General features: G+C 42.0%; 1 pseudogene; it reads right to left on the bottom strand.

Annotated features, from left to right (window-relative positions):
* Nucleotides 1-9,888: 9,888 nt before the first annotated feature.
* LOC119526599 lies at nucleotides 9,889-17,910 on the bottom strand (annotated as a pseudogene).
* Nucleotides 17,911-18,550: the final 640 nt, after the last annotated feature.

Raw genomic sequence — 18,550 nt, forward strand, 5'->3', positions numbered from 1 at the left:
TATCCAGTCCCGTTTCTCTATAGCAAGTGAAGAAATGAATGGAAAATGTACTCTCTCACACAAAAGTTCTGACCAAGTTCCCCTTCAATTCAGTTTCCACAATGTTGCCAGGTGATCCTTGGAAAATGCAGTCTTGGTTGTATTTATTCCCTGAAAAACAAAATAAAACAAAACAAAAAAAGGAAAACTCCAATGGCCACAGAATTACCACCAAGCTCCTTAGCCTGGCGTAACTGGAATTCCATATGTCTTCTGGCCTCATCTCTCTTCTCCTTTGCTAACCCCCTCACCTGCATAAATGCCAAAGCTCAGTTCAATTTCATTTTCACAATTCTTCTCCTCCGGTCTTTCCATCACTTATGCACCTCCATCCCTAAGCCCAGCCTTCATCTCCTGGCAGAGCCTTAAGGGCTAAAGCAAATGTCAGATCTTTTATGAAACTTTTGCCAGTCTTCTCAGGCAGGATCAACATCTGCCTTCTCTGCATTCCCACAATATTTTGTACCTCCTTTATGCATAGTACTACTATTATTATTATCATGTTAGAGTCAGCTCTTGTGTCTGTCTCCTTCTTTATGCTGAGAACTTCTTGAGGACAGAGACCCTCCTTATCTGCATCTCCAGGTCTTAGCATATGCTTAATGTGTAGCAGGTGCTTAATAGATGGTCCCATCCATTTCCATCTATATGTTGATGATTCCCAAATCTGTCTGTTGAATCCACCTTTCTCTCCCAATGTCCAGACCCAACCATGTAACAAATATCTTTTGTTTGATGCCCCACAGGAACTTCTGACCCATTGTGACTCAACTTGAACTCACCATGTCTCCTTAGCCACGTGCTTCTTTTCCAGGGTTTCCTACCCCATTCATCCAGTTGCTCAAGTCAGAAAGTGGGACTTGTCTTTGCCTCCATCCCCTCTCTCACTCACATCTCCTTCCCTCATCCAAACAACTGTATTTTGTTAGTTCTACTCTCTGAATGTCAGTTTTATCTGTGCATGTCATTCCTGCTGGCATTATCTCAGGGTACCATCATCTTTTCCCTACTTTATAGAAATCTCATATTTCAGAGCCTCCCTGGCTCCAGACTTGTCCTCAGCACCTAGAGGACTGTCTGGCATGTAGGAAGCACTCAAAAAATATATGTTGAATGAATGAATCAATGACTGTACATAGATGACTTTGTGTCTGGGTCAGCCATGTTAAGAGGAGACTCATGTGTTTGAATATGCTCCCATCATCCTTCTCTAGGGATTCAGGAGATGACTTTGGCCTGTTTTTCTTTTAACTTCAGACTGGAATAACTTTGTTAACGTGTGCAACATCCAGAAGCTTTCAACACATTTGCATATCAGCTATGTCAGTTGAGTCTCACATTCCCTATGAGAAAGACATACTTGAGAGTCTCCCTTTTTGCAGCTGGGTCCCTATTTTTGCAGATTTAGAAAGGCTAAAGAATTTTCCCAGATTTACCAAGGTTAGATAAGGAGCAGAGGCTAAATTTGGCCCCATGCTCAGTGGAAGAGATCTAACCTCTTGCTCAGTAGAATGTTTGCTCCACAAAGAGTAGGTCAGCAATAGGATACTGAAGGTAGGTACAGGGGAGCCTAGTGAAAACCTCTTGGCATCTTGAGCAGAGCCCTAATACCGTATCCTCACAGCTGAGGGGAGACTGGGACAGGGGTGAGTGAAGGAGAGCCTGAAACTTAAGGGCTTGGGGCTTCCTTGCCTCACTCTGTCAAAGGAGTCAGGACTGCTTCTTCCAGGTTGCTGCTGGGGTTTGAGGGAGATGAAGCTCTTCTCTGTCTTCCTTAGTTTGCTTTCTGGAAACCAAAACTGCTAGAAATGCAGAAATGCAGTTGATGTAATCTACTTCCTCAGGGCAGAATTTCCAGAGTTATGACTAATCATAGGAAGCAAGATAAAAATTTCTGCAATCAACTCTGATGTAATGGGCAATTGACTATCAATGGGCACAGACAGTGGAAGGAAAGAACTTGAATGCACCCCAAATGGCAGTGAGGTTTGCCTGAGCTCTGCAGGGAGCCCACAGCTTTCCAAGTCATCCATGTGTAACATGCGGGCGGAGAACAGAAGAGTGCATTCATGTGACTCTCAGCCAATATTACCAAGTCCTACTGTGTGTGAGGCACTGTGCCAGATGCTGAACATAGAGCTGAAACAGCACAGACCCTGCTTCCAAGAAGCTTACAGTCTAGCCGGAGAGACAAGACATGAACATAAATAGTATAACGTAAAATTAAAAGTCACATGTTTCAAAAGAGAGATATTGATAAGGTCCTGGGATATCCAGAGCTGGGGGAAACCAGGATTTGCTTCATGAGGGAGGAGGCATTTCAACAGGGATTAGGCTAATATGTAGAATTTGGATAAACAGAGTGAGGACTCTCCAGACTAAAAGAACTGCATATATAAAGACAAGGGGCAGAATTCATGGCTCTTCAAAACTCAGCAGTGGGGAACCCCGCAGCTGTGGACATTCCAGTCTTCTCCATTGCTTCTGTGGAGTTTAACCCCTGCCCCCACTGGTGGCTCATGGTTTACATTTCTGCATGATTCTGCCTACTTTGTTCCCAGCTCATTAGTTTCCTTTCTAGAGCATTGAGTCCTATCAGCTCTGCTGGAAATCCTCTGCAGGGTAGAAAAATGGTAGCAGACTCTTTCAGTGCTCTATCCCTGTAGCACTCAGATCCCTGTACCATTTTGGTGCACACCAGCTCCCCATGGGCTTTCTCTCCCAAAAGCCAGCACCTGCACCTGCACCTCTTTGTCAGAGGCGGACCTCCAGCTGGGGGAGCCTGCTTTACCTGGACGCACAAAAAGCCAGACACGCCTGGGAGTATACGTCCCCTCCAGGGTCAGCCTTTGACCAATGACTGATGAATGTGGAGTATAAACTCTGTACTTCCCTTGCCCTTGAGTGGGACATTCTTTCTCCAGAGCCCCCTGAAAATTTCCTCTGTGAGACTGAGCTTGACATTGCATATTGCTTGGTCTTTTTCTTTTCCTGATCTCATTTCCCCTTCTCCTATACAAGATTTTTCCTGGAAATACTTCCTAACAAATTATTTTTACATGAGTCCTTATCTCAGGGCCTGTTCTTAGGGAATCCAACTAAGACATAATACATGTGTGGTAGGACAATTACCTCCCCACCAGCCAAGATGTTCATGTCTTAAGCCCCAGGACCTGTGAGTACAGCAAAAGAGATTCTGCAGATGTAATTAAGGTTATGGATTTTAAAATAGAGTGATTATCCTGGATTATCTGGTGGACCCAATCAAATCACATGAACTCTTTAAAGCAGAGAAATTTCTCTGGCTAGAAATCAGAGAAGCATCAGAATGTGCAATCCAAGAGATATTAAATGTGAGAAGGATTCCATACAGTGTTTCTGGCTCTGAGATGTGGGATCTGTATACAAAGACTTGAGATCAGCCTCTCGGAGCTGAGGGCAGCCCCCAGCTGATAGCAAGCAAAGAAACAGGGACCTTAGTCCTTCACTGAGCGGAACTGGATTCTGCCAATAACCTGAATGCACTTGGAAACAGATTCTTCCCAGGGTCTCCTGGCAAGAGCCTGCTGGCTGACACCTTGATTTCAACCTTGTGATTCCTGGAGCAGAGATTTTGGAAGACCACCCAGGACTGCCGGCCTACAGAACTGTGAGACAATACATTTGTGTTTTTTAGGCAGTTAAGTTTGTGGTCATTTGTTACAGCAGCAATAGAAACAAATATATCAAGTTTTCACCTCAGTGATGTGCACACTCCCTGTACATCCTGGTAGCCACTTGCAAAGGGAATGGCATGGTTTGTCTGTATAACCAACCATACTTCAAATCCACATACCAATGTTCAGAGTTGTGAAGTTGGTTGACTCTTCCTAAGGTTGCCGCTTCTTTTGTCTTTTCACTGTCCCCCAGGACAGAGTCTGGTTGTACTACGGATGGGAGTCTTGGTTTTCTCTATTTTCCTCCTGCCTGTATTTTATGAATGAGGGGATGCTGGGGCCTAGGGAGATGGGACCTTCTTGTGGTGTGGAGATTGTGGGTAAAAATGGGAATTAAACTGTGGTTTTGGTGAATGAGCACATTGTTACCTGTAGGATGGGAAGCCTTACTACAGAGGGCCTTCCACCAGGGCACCATCCTACATTAGGTTCTCCAGAGTTGAGGTGTATGTGTGAGAGTAATGAAACCGATTTGGAGAACCAGGAAGGCAAACCTCTTGAAGCGCTTATAGCTAAGGAGTTGGACCTCATCCTACAGTAGCAGGGATTTTTGAGGCTTTCGGCAGCATCTAAGGCTCACACTCAGTGCTCATTAAGTACTACTTTGTATGAATGAATATGTAACTCAAACATCAGTGGGTTTCTTTTCCATGCTGTCCAACTCAGCCTTTTCACTCATTTCTACAACAAACCTGTCAAGATGTGTGTCATCTCTATTAAAGATTTGAAGTCACAAGCATAGCTTTTGGAATTTCATTTAAACATTCCCATCCAACATTCCAATTCTTTCAAGTCCCTCTGCTTGGCTGCTATATAGGGAGCAATTTTCTATACTCACCTTCCTCCTACATAGAGCTTGTCCTTCAAGGCTAGTCTCAGCCCCCAATTCTCCAATGTCAAAATTTATCTTATGGGGGTGTTTAGAAACCGTGTTTATAACTTCACTCTTTCCCCCAGGGGCTTTGGCTGAACAAATGCAGAGCAGGTCCTGAGGGTGTTCTGGTGAAACACTCCTCTCCACTACATTTACTCCAGGATATAAAGCACAACAGACTCCTGCCACTGTGGAGCTTCCCATCAGTGCCCCAGGTGGGGTGTCATCCTGCCTGCCCAGCTTTTTTCTGAATCATTTCCTCCCCACTCAGGGATAAGCTCAGGCCCTTAGCTGCCCGGGGACCTGCTCTCTTTTCTCCACATACTTGCACTATCAAGCTCTTTCAACTACAGGGAAGAAACTGCCATCAGCCAGTCTCACAGAAACCCATCAGGACGCATCTTCTATATTGAGTTATATCGGGATGAGAGCCCTTTGACTGTGGAAATCCCCAGAGGGAAGGAATGTCTGGAGATTCAGGAGAAATCCCCACTAGGACTATTCAACCAGACAAATCTGACTGGAGAGGGAGCGTGTCCCACAGGCTGGGTCATGTGACCACCTGGGTTTGGAGACAGGCATGTCCCTGTCCCTGAATTTTCAAGTCAAGGCCAGTGCCGCCTCAGCGCCTACCCTCCAGTCTTCCAACTTGTCTCTTCAGCAACTCTCCCACTTACTAGAAGACTCCCACATCCTTACTGAAGGTGTGTTTATCCTTTCCCCTCTGTGCCCTTTCACCAATTATGGCATGTTGTTTATGATCCTCTATCTATCAATAACTCACTCTGAGCATATGCTCTGCCATCCTCTTATGTAATATTTTTCTCAACATGCAGCTGCCTGCCTGTGCTGCAGCCTCAAGGCCTGTGTGGTAGCAGCTTCCCCACACTGAGAGGCTCCCTACGTCACCCCCTCTGTGAGTTAGGAGTGTCTCCATCCCAGTGGCTGGTTGTCTGACGATCTGAACTGATGAAGGGTGAGGGGAAATGATGACCTTCGGATGTGCTGCGGCCCAGGCTTGCTATCTCTTTGTCCTCACCCACGGAGAGGGACCTCTGGGTGTGGAGATGCACCCAGGACTGTGGTGACGGCAGGTGTGTCAAGGGGTGGAGGAGTCGGTCCTCTGCAATGAGGCCTAATGCAGTGCCATTCTTCCCTGTGAGTGTTCCTTAGCTTCTCTTTTTGTGATTATTTAATCTGCATCCTGAGAATGAATTAATCTCTCAGGGAAAGTTTCACACTAATAAAGCTCATGAATGGGACCGAATATAAAACAAGCAGACCAAATTAATCATTTACAAGAACTGTCTCAAGAACCAGCATATTTTAGTCCAAATCAGCAGCACACTCTTTCTCTGTAGCAGAGTTACATGAAAACCAAACCGTAGAGTCCCAACTCTGTAATTGGCAATGAGAAATCTCTGCCACGGAGAGAAAATTCCAATGCCCAAGGGATTGGCAAATACTCTCTGTAGGCTGTCTTACCCAGGAAGCCAAATAATCCAAGGGTTGATTGGGAAGGGTAGAATCAGAACAAGGGGATTTAACGAAAACAAACGTTCAGTGCCATCAGGATATCATAGCTGGGTGCTTTCCTCTCGTGATCAGGATGGTCTTAGAACAGCATCAGAATACTCAGAGTCCATTAGCAACAATTCATCACGTTATATCCGTCTTCCTATTAGAGATGTCTTTACACCACAACCGGGATTCTACAGACCTGTTGGGTATGCAGCCCTGTCTGCTGGACAGCATTTGGATTCTACATCATCCCAGTATTTACCCAGCCTCTCTTGTTTCTGTAAGGCTTTGCTGTCTTCTAAGGAGTTTCCTTCTTTACATGTCAATACATTCCATCTGCTAAACAGAGATCCATTCTGCCTCCTTAAGTAAGTTTTCTCCATTTCATTATCCCCTGAATTTAGAATTTGGCCCTCAAGTTTTATTTCCCTCAGTCTCAAGTTCTTGCACGTGTTCCAAACTTCTTAGAAAGCCACAAGCCTTACCAGTCCCTCTCTACAACTTTTCTAGACGTTCTAGTCTCCAAATGGTTACCTACTGCTTCCATGGGATAAAGGCAAGGGGACCTTGCCACTCCAAACACCTTGGCCACTCCAAAATACAGCCCCAGCCATTAGAGAGATGGTGCTCAGATGTCTGATTGGTACAACTTTTGAGGGTCTGGGCCAGAAGATACACACAGCTGGGAAAGGTATGCAAAGCTTTTCTTTCTTTCAAAAAAGATGAAGCATAGGCCACCTACTGACATTTCTTTGGGTAGATCCATTTGCCTTACCATTTTATGAAAATTCTTACTAGATTCTGGCAAGTGACTGCTGTGATGGTTAAGTTCATATGTCAACTTGGCTAGTTTATGGTGTCCAGTTGTTTGGTCAAGCAAGAACTGGCCTGATAGTTATTGTGAGGGTATTGTATGGATTTAAATCATTAGTCAGTTGATTGCATCTATGGCTGATTACTCTACAATCAACAAAAGAGATTGCCTTCAGCAATGAGAAGAATCTTCTCATCCAATCAGTTAGAGGGCTTCAAGGGAGAACTGGGGATTTCAACAGTCAGAAAGAAGAATTTCTATCTCAACTTCAGACAGCCATCTTCTCCTGGGGAATTCAATGTCACTTGTAGCCTGACCTATGGAATTCAAATTTGCCAATCCCCACGGTCACATGAGCCAAATTCCTATAATAAATCTATACACATATATAGGCCCTTTTGATCCTGTTTCTTTGGAAAACCCTGGCTAATACAACTGCCTATCAAATTGGTTTTAGTGTGATTGTGAGTTTCTAAATTTAGGGGGTATTTATAGATTGGAAAAGTTTCTATCAAATGTTTCTAACCAGATTTGATCATAAATAGAATTCCCAGTTCTACAATATATTTTGAAGTTTTTAGCTACAATGTCCAATTCTAAAACTGTATCAGTATTTTGGGCAAATGAAAAGCATTGTTACCGCCCTGGCTTCTCTCTCACTTTATACACGAATGCAGGCAAGTCAAGATTTGGAACTCTGATTGCTTAAGATTCAACTAAAAGAGATGAAAGTAAGTTCATGACGGAAGCTCTCTGAAACATCAGTTTTCATGTTGGCATCTTTCTATGTTGCCATCTTCATGTTGGCATCTTTATGTTGATCATAAAGTCAATTTTTGAAAATTCAGAGAAAGGTCAATTTTAGCAGGGAATTTGATTTAAAAAAAAAAAACAATAAAAAACACTCAGGTATGCCATGGCAAATGAAGACTGAAAAGATTGACAGTAAATATTTCAGGGACAGTGTTCTTAGGAAACTGAATAGTTTTCAAAGTGATTTGACGTGCTCTTGGTCTTTTGTTTAGGTTCTTACACAGGATATGATATATGTAAAGAGAATAAGTTTGAAACTGGTCAAGACAAATATAGGAGCCAATCAGGGGAGTTTAGACAAATTGATTTTACTTCTTGTTTTTTTTTCAATTTAGTTTTATTGAGATATATTCACCTACAGTCATCCACAGTGTACAATCAGTTGTTCACAATACCATCATACAGTTGTGCGCTCATCAAAAAATCAATTTTTGAACATTTTTAGTACTTCAAAAAATAAAAATAAGAATAAAACTACAAGTAACAAACACCCAAAATATCCTATCCACCCAACCCCCTTATTATTCATTTAATTTTTACTTCTCTTTTAACTTTACTTTGCTTAAGAGAAAAATAAGTGTGATGATAATGGCTACTTCCCAGGACTGATATCAGGAGTCAATAAAAGGTGCACAAAAAATTGTTAGCAAATGTTATTTTTCTCCGTTTACAGCACTTGCTTTCCTTTATCTTCTTTGATTTTTAATAAAACTTTAATGTTGGTCGTTTTCAAATGTGTTTGCAACAGCAACACTGTTCAAGAGGAAGTCGACTCCTTCAGTGCAAACAGATTGAATTGACCCTGCGTCCACCTGGAGCCCCACCCCAGCCCTGAGAATTTGTTCTGGGAAGGGGAGAAGTTATAAGAGGGACAAATATGGAGGTGAATGGGGTGGCTCCTCAGCAGCTCCCCACAGAGCTTCTTTACTATTAAGGAGAAATAAGCACAAATCAGATAGGTGTGGGGGGAGAAGGGGTGATGGACAGCTGACAGCTAAGCTAGAGGAAGCACCCAGGATGGGTAGTGTGGGGCCGAGGCCACAGGGTGAATAAAACAGGCAGCCCCTGCCTGGCAACTCTGGCCTTGAACTCTGGGCCATGGTGGGGGTGGGAGTGGGGGGAAGAGCTTCGCCTTCTCCACGTCCTCTTGCACAGTTTCTCTTCCAAACTGAGCTGCGAGGAAGCTGGGCATTAAAAATCCAGCTGAGAATGAAATTGAGAAGTTTGTGGAGGGGGCTTGCTATGGGGGGAGACCCTGGGCCTGCATGCCCCCCATCTTTTTTGTGGGAGTGTCCTCTTTAGCAGGGAGAGGGGGAGTTAGTTGCTTTGCCTGGTTGCTCAAGCCCAAAGGTGAAGAAAGGTGTGTTGGGGAAGAGGGGAGGGGCTTCCAGAGGGGGCTGAGACCATTCCAGGCTCAGCAGAGGAGGCCTGGGGAGGGGGGCAGGGGAGATCAGCAGCTCAGGGCAGAGGGTTTGAACCCCAGCTCCTTCCTTTACTAAATCCATCTGCTTCCCAGCCATGGTAAAATGGATTTGGGGAGAGGGGGGACTTGAGGAGGTGGTAAAGGGAGAAGGGAGGGAGGCATTGATGGAACTTAAATATTTTAAATGGTTTTCTTAAAAATTCTAACAAGCAGCCCTCTGAACATGTCAATAAAGTGTCTCCTTTCCCTGTCAGGATTGCTCTGGGGAGGAGGTTGGTTTTTCTGTTCATTTGTCCTTAGCCAGCGGTGCCTGCAGTTTTGCAGGGGAGCTAAGCTTGGACCCCCTGTTTCCACATGCTGGATGCTTTCTGTATCCCTGGACATGCCAGCAAGAACTGGTCTGACCGGGGCTGAGAAACTTGTTTAAAATGGACAGAAGTGGGCTGGGTTGGGGAGCCATGGGGGGAAGGGGTAGCAGTAGAGGGGTCAGGAGGGGTGAGGGGGAGTAGTAGGTATAGTGCCCTTCTAAAAATCTCCCTGGAGGGTGGGGTGAGGGTGAAGGTAGATGCAAGGAACTCTGGGCACCTCTGGCTGTTCAATCCCACCCTCCCACCACCATCACCACCCCCTCCCCCACAAAAGTAAAAAAGAAAAGAATAAGAAAACCCGTGAGGGCACAGACATACCCTTAAAACTCAGAAAATTCTTTGCCATAGTTTTCACTGAGGGAGACCCAGCTCTCTTCCTCCTCATAATCATTCGAGTTACTCGTGTCCCTGGGGCCCTTTAACTTTGGTATGAAGGGAGCGTCCACCGTCCTCTGGTAGATGGCAATCCAGTTTGTTGTGGTAAACCATTCGTGGTTCTTGATGTCACTGACCTGTTTTTGAGGTTCCTGAAGCACTGGGTGGGGTTCATCTGCAGGAGGTTCTGCAGCAGGTCATTTAGTGGGGGAGGTGAAGTGGGACCGGAACTGGGCTTTCCCAGAAACAATCTTCTCATAAATCTGGATGGGCTGCTGGGCAAAGAAGGGCAGGTAGCTGGATGCCATCTCGTAGATGAGGACCCCCAAGGCCCACTGGTCCACCATCCTGTTGTAGCCTTTGTGCAGGATGATCTCGGGGGACAGGGGCTCAGGGTTCCTGCACAAGGTCTAGGTGCGGCCTTTTAAGTTTGGTGAGACCGAAGCCAGTCACCTGAATACAGCCTTGTTGGTCAATGAGGAGGTTCTCTGTCCCTATAGATGAGATCCAGTGAGGGCAGGTACTCGAAACATCTCCCCTTTGGGTACATAGTCCATGACCATATATAAGTTTGAATTTTCCTTGAAGGAGAACTCAAGTCTGATGAGGAACTTAACGTTGACCCGCTTGCAGGATGTGCTTTTCCTTCAGGGTGTGCTCAATCTGTTTGTGGAGGATCTTCATGTGTGATGTTTCCAGCCTCTTTGTGCTTCCCCAGCATCATCCGCCCAAAGGAGACCCTGCTCCTGACCAACCCGGCGGCTGCCAGCTACCCCTCTGGCTGGCTGCGTTGGCTGCTGCGCCACGAACCCCACCCAGCCCTGGCTTCCCAAGACTCGAATATCTTCTTTTATTTTTAGTCACTTTGATTCTTCAGTATCATCACATTTCATCTTGCTCCAATGCAAGATGAATTAATTTGTAGTCTAGTCATAATCCCAGAGATAAGAAGAGATGTTCCTTTATTTTGGGGCTAGTTTACCCACACACTTATATTTATCAAGTATTTTCTGTTTTGATAAAGAGACAATTGGTCATTTAAAACTCCACTGTCACAATAACTATGTTACCTAGGCAGATCAGTAAAGGCACTAAAGCATTTTTTCTCCTGAATTATGAGGTGATCACCATATGCTTTAGCCACACTTGTAATATGACTCTTTAATCTTTTCCCACATGTACTCTTATCTGTCATCTCATTTAATTTGACCCTCAAGACAACTTTGGGAAATCTGTTGATACCTTCTTATAGGTTCACTTATGCACACATGCACAAATTTAATGTTTTACCTGAAGTTTTACAATCTGATAATGGTGAAACTGGGATCTAAGGTTCTCCATTGCTGGCAAAGTTTTCTAACCCATAGGATACGAAAGTCCAATAAAATGCTGTTATTTTTGCACAATCTCCTACATGAATCTTGCACTATTAATGTTGAACCAGTTTGAATGTATCATGTCCCCCAAAATGCCATTACCTTTGATGCAATCTTGTGTAGGCAGATGTATTGGTGTTGATTAGATTGTAATCCTTTGAGTGCTTCCATGGAGATGCAACCCATCCAACTGTAGGTAAGAACGCTGATTGGATAGTTTCCATGGAGGTGTGGCCCCACCCATTCAGCATGGGCCTTGATTAGTTAGTTTACTAGAGCACTATATAAGCTCAGACGGAAGGAGCGAGCTTGCTACAGCCAAAAGGGACACTTTGAAGAATGCACAGAATCTGAAAGAGGAGCTTCAGCTTACAGAGGCATTTTGGAGACAGGTTTTGAAAGCAGACTTTTTCTTCGGAGAAGCTGAGAGAGGACAAGTGCCCCGAATGTCCTGGGAGAAAGCCATTTTGAAACCAGAACTCCAGAGCAGACGCCAGCCACGTTCCTTCCCAGCTAACAGAGGTTTTCCGGAGCCATTGGCCATCCTTCAGTGAAGGTACTCTGTTGTTGGACACTTCATAGCCTTAAGCCTGTATCTGTGTAACCAAATAAACCCCCTTTTATAAAAACCAATCCATTTCTGGTGTTTCGCATTCTGGCAGCATTAGCAAACAAGAACAAATGTTATGAATGTCTGTTAATTTAATTTAAGGTGCTTCAAGTTAGCAGTCTGCCCACATGCAATATTTTCTTCTAGGTTCTTTAATTATGCAAAATATTTAGCAATAGCTATTTCATTATAAATGGATTAATTATCAGAATCATTTCTATCTATAGTTACCACACTTGGAAATTCTTTATTTTTGCCCTTTATTAAGAACTTTGAAACACCTAACATAATGTAAATTAAATCAGATTAGTTAAAAAAGGTTGTTGGTGCATTATAATAGCCCAAAATTGCAAAGGTATGCTTATTTATAAATTATTTGAATATTACTATACGTTAGCTATTAAGTATACTTCTAAATGTAGCATTAACGTAGCTCAGAGCCTTGAAATCAAGGATTACCAGTCAATTTATTCTACCCATCATACAGCAATTTCACCTTCTGATTCAAAGATAAGGTGATTTAAAACCTGTTGGCAGATATATACAAATGCTCTTGTGCCCATGCAAACATCTCCTAAGGGGAAAAACACTGTAAGAATAGGAAGCAAACTCATAGGGTCCTTTCTCATATCCACATTCAGACAAGCATGAAAAATATTCCCAATGGCCAAAGAATGTAATTTACTTCACACCTACTTGGATTTCCACCTGGACTTGCGTCAGGCAACAGTGAGAAGAGAACACATTAAATGTCTCAGCTTATAGCATTTTCAATGGAATGTTCATATATTTTCCCACCAAGTGTCCCAAAAGGCAAAGTATTCCTGCAGAAGTAGACAATAATAAATCAGAAGTACATCAAAGTAACAAACTATTTGTGAGAACCAGAAAGATGTGTGACTTTGGTACAAAGTATCCAATGCTAAGAAGTATCAGTATTTTTAGGTGGCAAAATTGCAGTAATTCATTTAATAAGTATATTCACACAGTAAGAAAATCTAAGTAAAAGCATAGGTTAAATTAAAGTTCAGTTTGAACATTAAGAATCTTTGAAACTAATTTTTTCTTTTCTTCTGTGATATTGCAATAATGTTAAAAATCAGGCTTTAAGTTTTTGGTTTCATATTACTGCGATAATCTTTCTTATTCTAAAATCTATTTTGTCTGGGATTAATAAAGCCATTTTAGCTTTCTTTTGGTTAGTATTTACACGGTATATCCTTCTCCATCCTTTTATCTTTAACTTATCTATGCCTTTATTGAAAGTGGGTTTTATTGTAGACAATATATAGTTGTCTTTTTTATCCAGATAATTTCTGGTTTTTAGCTGTTGTGTTTAGACCATTCATATTTAAAGTGATTATTGATATGGTTGGATTAACATCTACCATCTTGCAAACTGTTTTCCATTTGTTTCATTTGTTCTTTGTTTTCTGTTTCCTGTTTTCCTGCCTACTCTGTAGGAAGAGTAGATACTGAGGTAAATAATGTTTATGCTTAGAGATGAGCTCTTCTTTTCTTCTGCTAGGCTTTTAGTCTGGAATTTAATGTTAATCTCGTGAGGAGTTGGGCTGCCTTTGAGATTTGCTCCCTGCCTGGCTTTGGTCTCCCCTTTACTCTGTTCCTTAGAGGATATTTGTCTCTTGCAAATCTCCCCTCTGCATTCCACTGTTTATTCTTACTCAGCACTGGTTGGCATGGTGGCAGGGGCGGGAGAGGTGGCATTTTCTGATGTTCTGACCAAGCCTCAGTCTTAGGCAGACACTGTGAACCTGAGTCTCTGTGTGCCTTCACAAGTGTCCCTTCCCTTCATCCAGATGTAATGCTGGGCCTTGCACATACCCTTTGGGGTAGAGCTTTGATTTTTCTCCTGTTTTCCTCTCTCAGCTTACGTTTCAGTTTTGTTGCCCTTTTTCCTGCCAATGAAGGCTTTTCTTACTCAGGGAAGACAGGAAATATGGGTCTGGGTGGAGTTTTGGGGTACCTGCTGTTCCCTTCTTTCTGCAGATGAAGACTTCTGTTTCATAGGGGAGATTTCATAGGGTAGGTCAGGGCAGAGTTTTGGCACCATGAAGAAAGTTTCTCAGAACTGTCCCTGTGAGTGCTTGGCAGGGTTCCTGAAGGAAAAGCCTGAAACAGCCTGAACTTTCACATCTGTGGTCAACAGGGGCTCCCCACTCTCGCACTAGCCCATCCTCAGTCTCACCAATTTGCTAAACATTACTAGCTGAATCATCTTACCAGCTCATATGGTATTTAGCAGTATCTTTCCAGGTAAGCAAATACTTGGGTCCTGTTTCTCCATGGAGGTGTCTAACTCCTTCTAGATTTTGACTGAATTGTTTGGCTTATAATCTCATTCTTTGATGGGTTCAAGAAAAATTGTTAATTTGCACCATGTCCAGCTTTTTTCTTGTTGTAGGGTAAGAGCAATGTTCTTTCCTTGTTTCTGTATTTGAGTTGAAACCAAACATCTCTGTCATTGTAATTTTTTTCATGCAATTTTATTGAGCTATAGTCACATACCATAAAATCATCCAAAGTGTCCAATCAGTTGTTCACAGTATCATTATACAGTTGTGCAGTCACCAAGAAATTTTTCATTCCTCCAAGAAATAAAAATAAAAATAAAAGTAAAAAATAACACCCAAAACATCTGATACTCCTTTTCCCCCCATTATTCATTTACATTTTGTCCCCCTTTTTTCTACTCATCTGCCCATACACCAGATAAAGGGAGTGTGGGCCACAAGGTTTTCACAATCACGCAGTCGTCCTGTATAAGCTATATGGGTATACGATCGTCTTCAAGAATCAAGGATACTGGATTGCAGTTTAACAGTTTCAGGTATTTCCTTCTAGCTATTCTAATGTACTAAAAACCAAAAAGGGATATCTAAATAATGCATAAGAATAACCTCCAGAGTGACCTCTCGACTCCATTTGAAATCTCTCAGCCACTGAAACTATTTTGCTTCATTTTTCTTCCCCATTTTGGTCAAGAAGTCTTTCTCAATCCCACGATGCCAGGACAGGCTTATCCCCAGGAGTCAAGTCCCATGTTGCCAGGGAGATTTATACCCTTGGGTTTAATGATAATCATTTGACATGATATATCCAATCTCCTTGTGGTGGACTTTTAAGTTCTCTTCAACTTTTTTCTTTTGGCTACTAAAAGCAATGTGCACATGTGAAAGTATTTCTATGGCATGAAACTAGGAATGGAATTGCCTTACCTTAATATAAAAAAATTGCTTTCCAAATAATTTGAACCAATTAGACTATCACTAGAGATATTTAAGAATTTCCATTGCCTCACAGTCTTATATTGTCAGGTTTTTATAGAACCAATGAAATCAAAACATGGTTCTTTGAAAAGGTCAGTAAAACTGATACATCTTTAGCAAAACTAAAAGATGAGATTTCATTAAAGATCCTACAAAACTAAAAGTATGAAAAGGAAATAACAAAAATTTGACAAATGAAAAGGAAATAACATAAATTTGACAACTTAGATAAAAATGAACATTTCCTTAAATATCACAATTGTCAAAAAATACTTAGAGGAACATATGCTTCCCAACTCATTCTATAATATCCAGCCTCGCTCTGATCTGAAACCCAAAACAGAAAAAAAAAAGTGTAAAATAATCTACAGATCAATATCTCTTATGAACATGCATGCAAAAATCCTTAATGAAACAGTAACAAATCAAATCCAGCAATATATAAAAAGAATAATACACCATGATCAAATAGTGTTTATCCTTGGACTGTGTGTATGTGTGTGTGTGTGTGTGTATACAAGCAATACAATTCCAATCAGAACCCCAACATTTTATATTAACTGGTTCGGTTATGTTACAATTTACATAGAAAAATGCCTGAGTTTTTTTTGACGGAGTAAAATGGTTTCCTATTTGTTTTATCAGCCACTAAAATTTACTGTGTAAAACTTGTTGAAATTTAATGTATGATTTGTTATAATAGTAAATATACGAGCCTGTGAGGCAGAGCACAGATTCTATATACACAGCACAGGGTACACAAGAACTTACTCATGTTAAGTTTTATTGAATATATGATGTTGGTCTAAATTGCTCTTTATCTGAAAGAATGCAACATTAGGATTCCCAATCTCAATGTACTTTAAATATATATTTGATGGATAAAATGAAGGTATTGTAGAGTGGTACACTTCATCAAGGGCACATGTACATTTTTTCTTGACAGAATTTTTTTGCCCATTGAGGGGAACACATGGTTTCACATTGTTACTTTGGAAGACTGTATAATGCATGCTTTTGTAAAAATCCAGAACTTGGGGATGAGAGAGGAAAAGATTGCCTCTGCACACATATGTACTCATGAATATGTGCACCACATGCACATGCAAGCACACTGCACTTATCCCTAGTTTTTACCCCCATCTGACCTAAGCTCTCCACTCTCTCCACTAGGTACATGCTTCTGCTGGCAGGAGGAGGGGAGGGAGATAGTGATGGAGAAAGGAAGGGAATGATCTTGGACAGGATCTAATAATGGAGGTGAAATTGCCCCAAAGGACAGTATTGGGAGAAATTAAAAAAAAAAAAAAATTGGAATATGGACAGCAAGCTTTGTATCAATGTTAAATGTCTTGAACTTGGTAACTGCACTTAAAGTGGTTATATAGATGAATACTCTTGGACTTATGAAATGTACATGGAAGTATTAAGTGCTCAAGGACATGTATATACAACCCACTCTCAAATACTTAGACGATAGATAGATAAATAGATTGTTAGATAGAATGATGTAACAAATATGGAAAATTTATAAAAGTTGGTAAATCTGGATATCTGGGTAGGGGGTATATTGAGGGTCTCTGCATTGGTTTTTGTATTATTTTTGCAACTGTCCTGTAAGTTTGAAATTATTTCAAAATGAAAAGTTAAAAAAAAAATAAAATAGGAAAGGTAGTGAATGGAAAAGGAAGGGAAAGGAGGGCGAAGGGACAGAGTCTGGAGCCATTGGCACTCTCTCTGAGGTGAAGAGAAGAACAAGGGTACTTGTTGCCTCCCATCTTCTTTATTCCAGACCTAATTACAATTGCAAGACAGACATGATGGCGTGGAAGTTTCTGAGCATCTGATGCTTGTACTGAGCTTTACAGTGCAGAGAGCAAGTTTCATGTGTTAAACTTCAATAATCACTAAGGCTTTGATTCTAAAGTTCCACAGAGCTAAGTCAAATAGTCTGCTTCCTTCTACTGTTACCCTTCGTGAGTAAATAGGTTGCCTATGGCAGAGTTCAAACAGGCAGGAGTCAGACTCTTTGGCCAAATCTGATGGTTATTATTACTGTACTTAATCTAATCTAAGACTCTATCAATTGTGATTGGTGGGTAATAAACCATCCTTGTGCATTTATCTCAGTAACAAAAAGTACCACCATTTCTTCTTCGTGAATTTCTAAAGCACTTGGTTATTGCTTTGAAAGAAATATGAGATTGCAATCATTCCTTCCATGACAGATATTTGCTTCATTAATATAGCATTTATATCCCACTGCTATATTTCCATGCCTTTGTGAAAACACATTGACATTTTTTGTTTGATTGCCAAACCACACTGAAATCTTTCTGAAGATATTTTAAATAACAAACTCAACATATGTACATAACTCAGTTGAAGTGACAACATTATGAACAGCCACGGCTGAGTTTGCTCGTGACAACCACAGAAGTTCTAGCTGGCTGACAGTGGTTGTAAGACAATTCCCGGTTTCAGAAATGTTAAACCATGCAGACAGAAAAAAGCATCTCCTAAAATCAGTTAAGTCCAATAGATCTGCTTCATTTTAGTGGTTTAATCTTCCTTCTTGAGCACTTTCGATAGCAGTTCTGCCTCCCACAAAGAGCACTTTCACCTGGCAGCGTGTGTCTGCATCCCAGAGACACGGCCTCCTTCTGCGGACAGTGGTTGCTCAGGGTGCCTCATGCCCGAAGCAGCAGCATCACTGGCCTGACCATATATCCCATCATCAGACCTCCTCAGTGGTGGGGAGGAGGAGCTGTCATGTTCATGGTGCTCAAAAAAGCAAGAGACAGAATGCTCCTTGTGCTGGCTTAAGAAAAGAGGCAATTGCTCAGGTTTCCAAGGGCTGAGAATAAAGTCTAGTTGGCTGACAGGGAAGGATTTGCTTAGTCAGAACCTGAAGCCTCTTCCATTTCTGCTTCTTCTGCCTAGTAAATACTCCTCGAAAACTATTTGGAGGACTGTGCTCTGGCTCTCCATGGCAGTGGCAGGGGCCCGACTCTATGTGACTCAGTCCTAACTACAAGGTCTGTGTTTTGTATTTCACATTCTTGACAGAGTAACCTGTTAGGCTCAGCCAGCTCATGGATATGCTGGGGTTAGATGTCCATCCTTACTTTGGTCAACTATGGCCAGGGGATGAGTCACCTGGTACCCAGCCTTTCCCTTCAGTAGGAGCAGTGGATGGAGTCATTTCTCTCCTTCCCAGTTATTTGGACAGAGAAATAACAACTGGCTTTCCTAGTACGGGAACAGGCAGTTCAAATCCTGATTAGAGCCTCTGACAGATGCTGCATAGACCAGGCTCAGTATTCTATTAGTT

The sequence above is a fragment of the Choloepus didactylus genome, chromosome 1 (assembly GCF_015220235.1).
Source record: "Choloepus didactylus isolate mChoDid1 chromosome 1, mChoDid1.pri, whole genome shotgun sequence".
Classification (NCBI taxonomy): domain Eukaryota; kingdom Metazoa; phylum Chordata; class Mammalia; order Pilosa; family Megalonychidae; genus Choloepus; species Choloepus didactylus.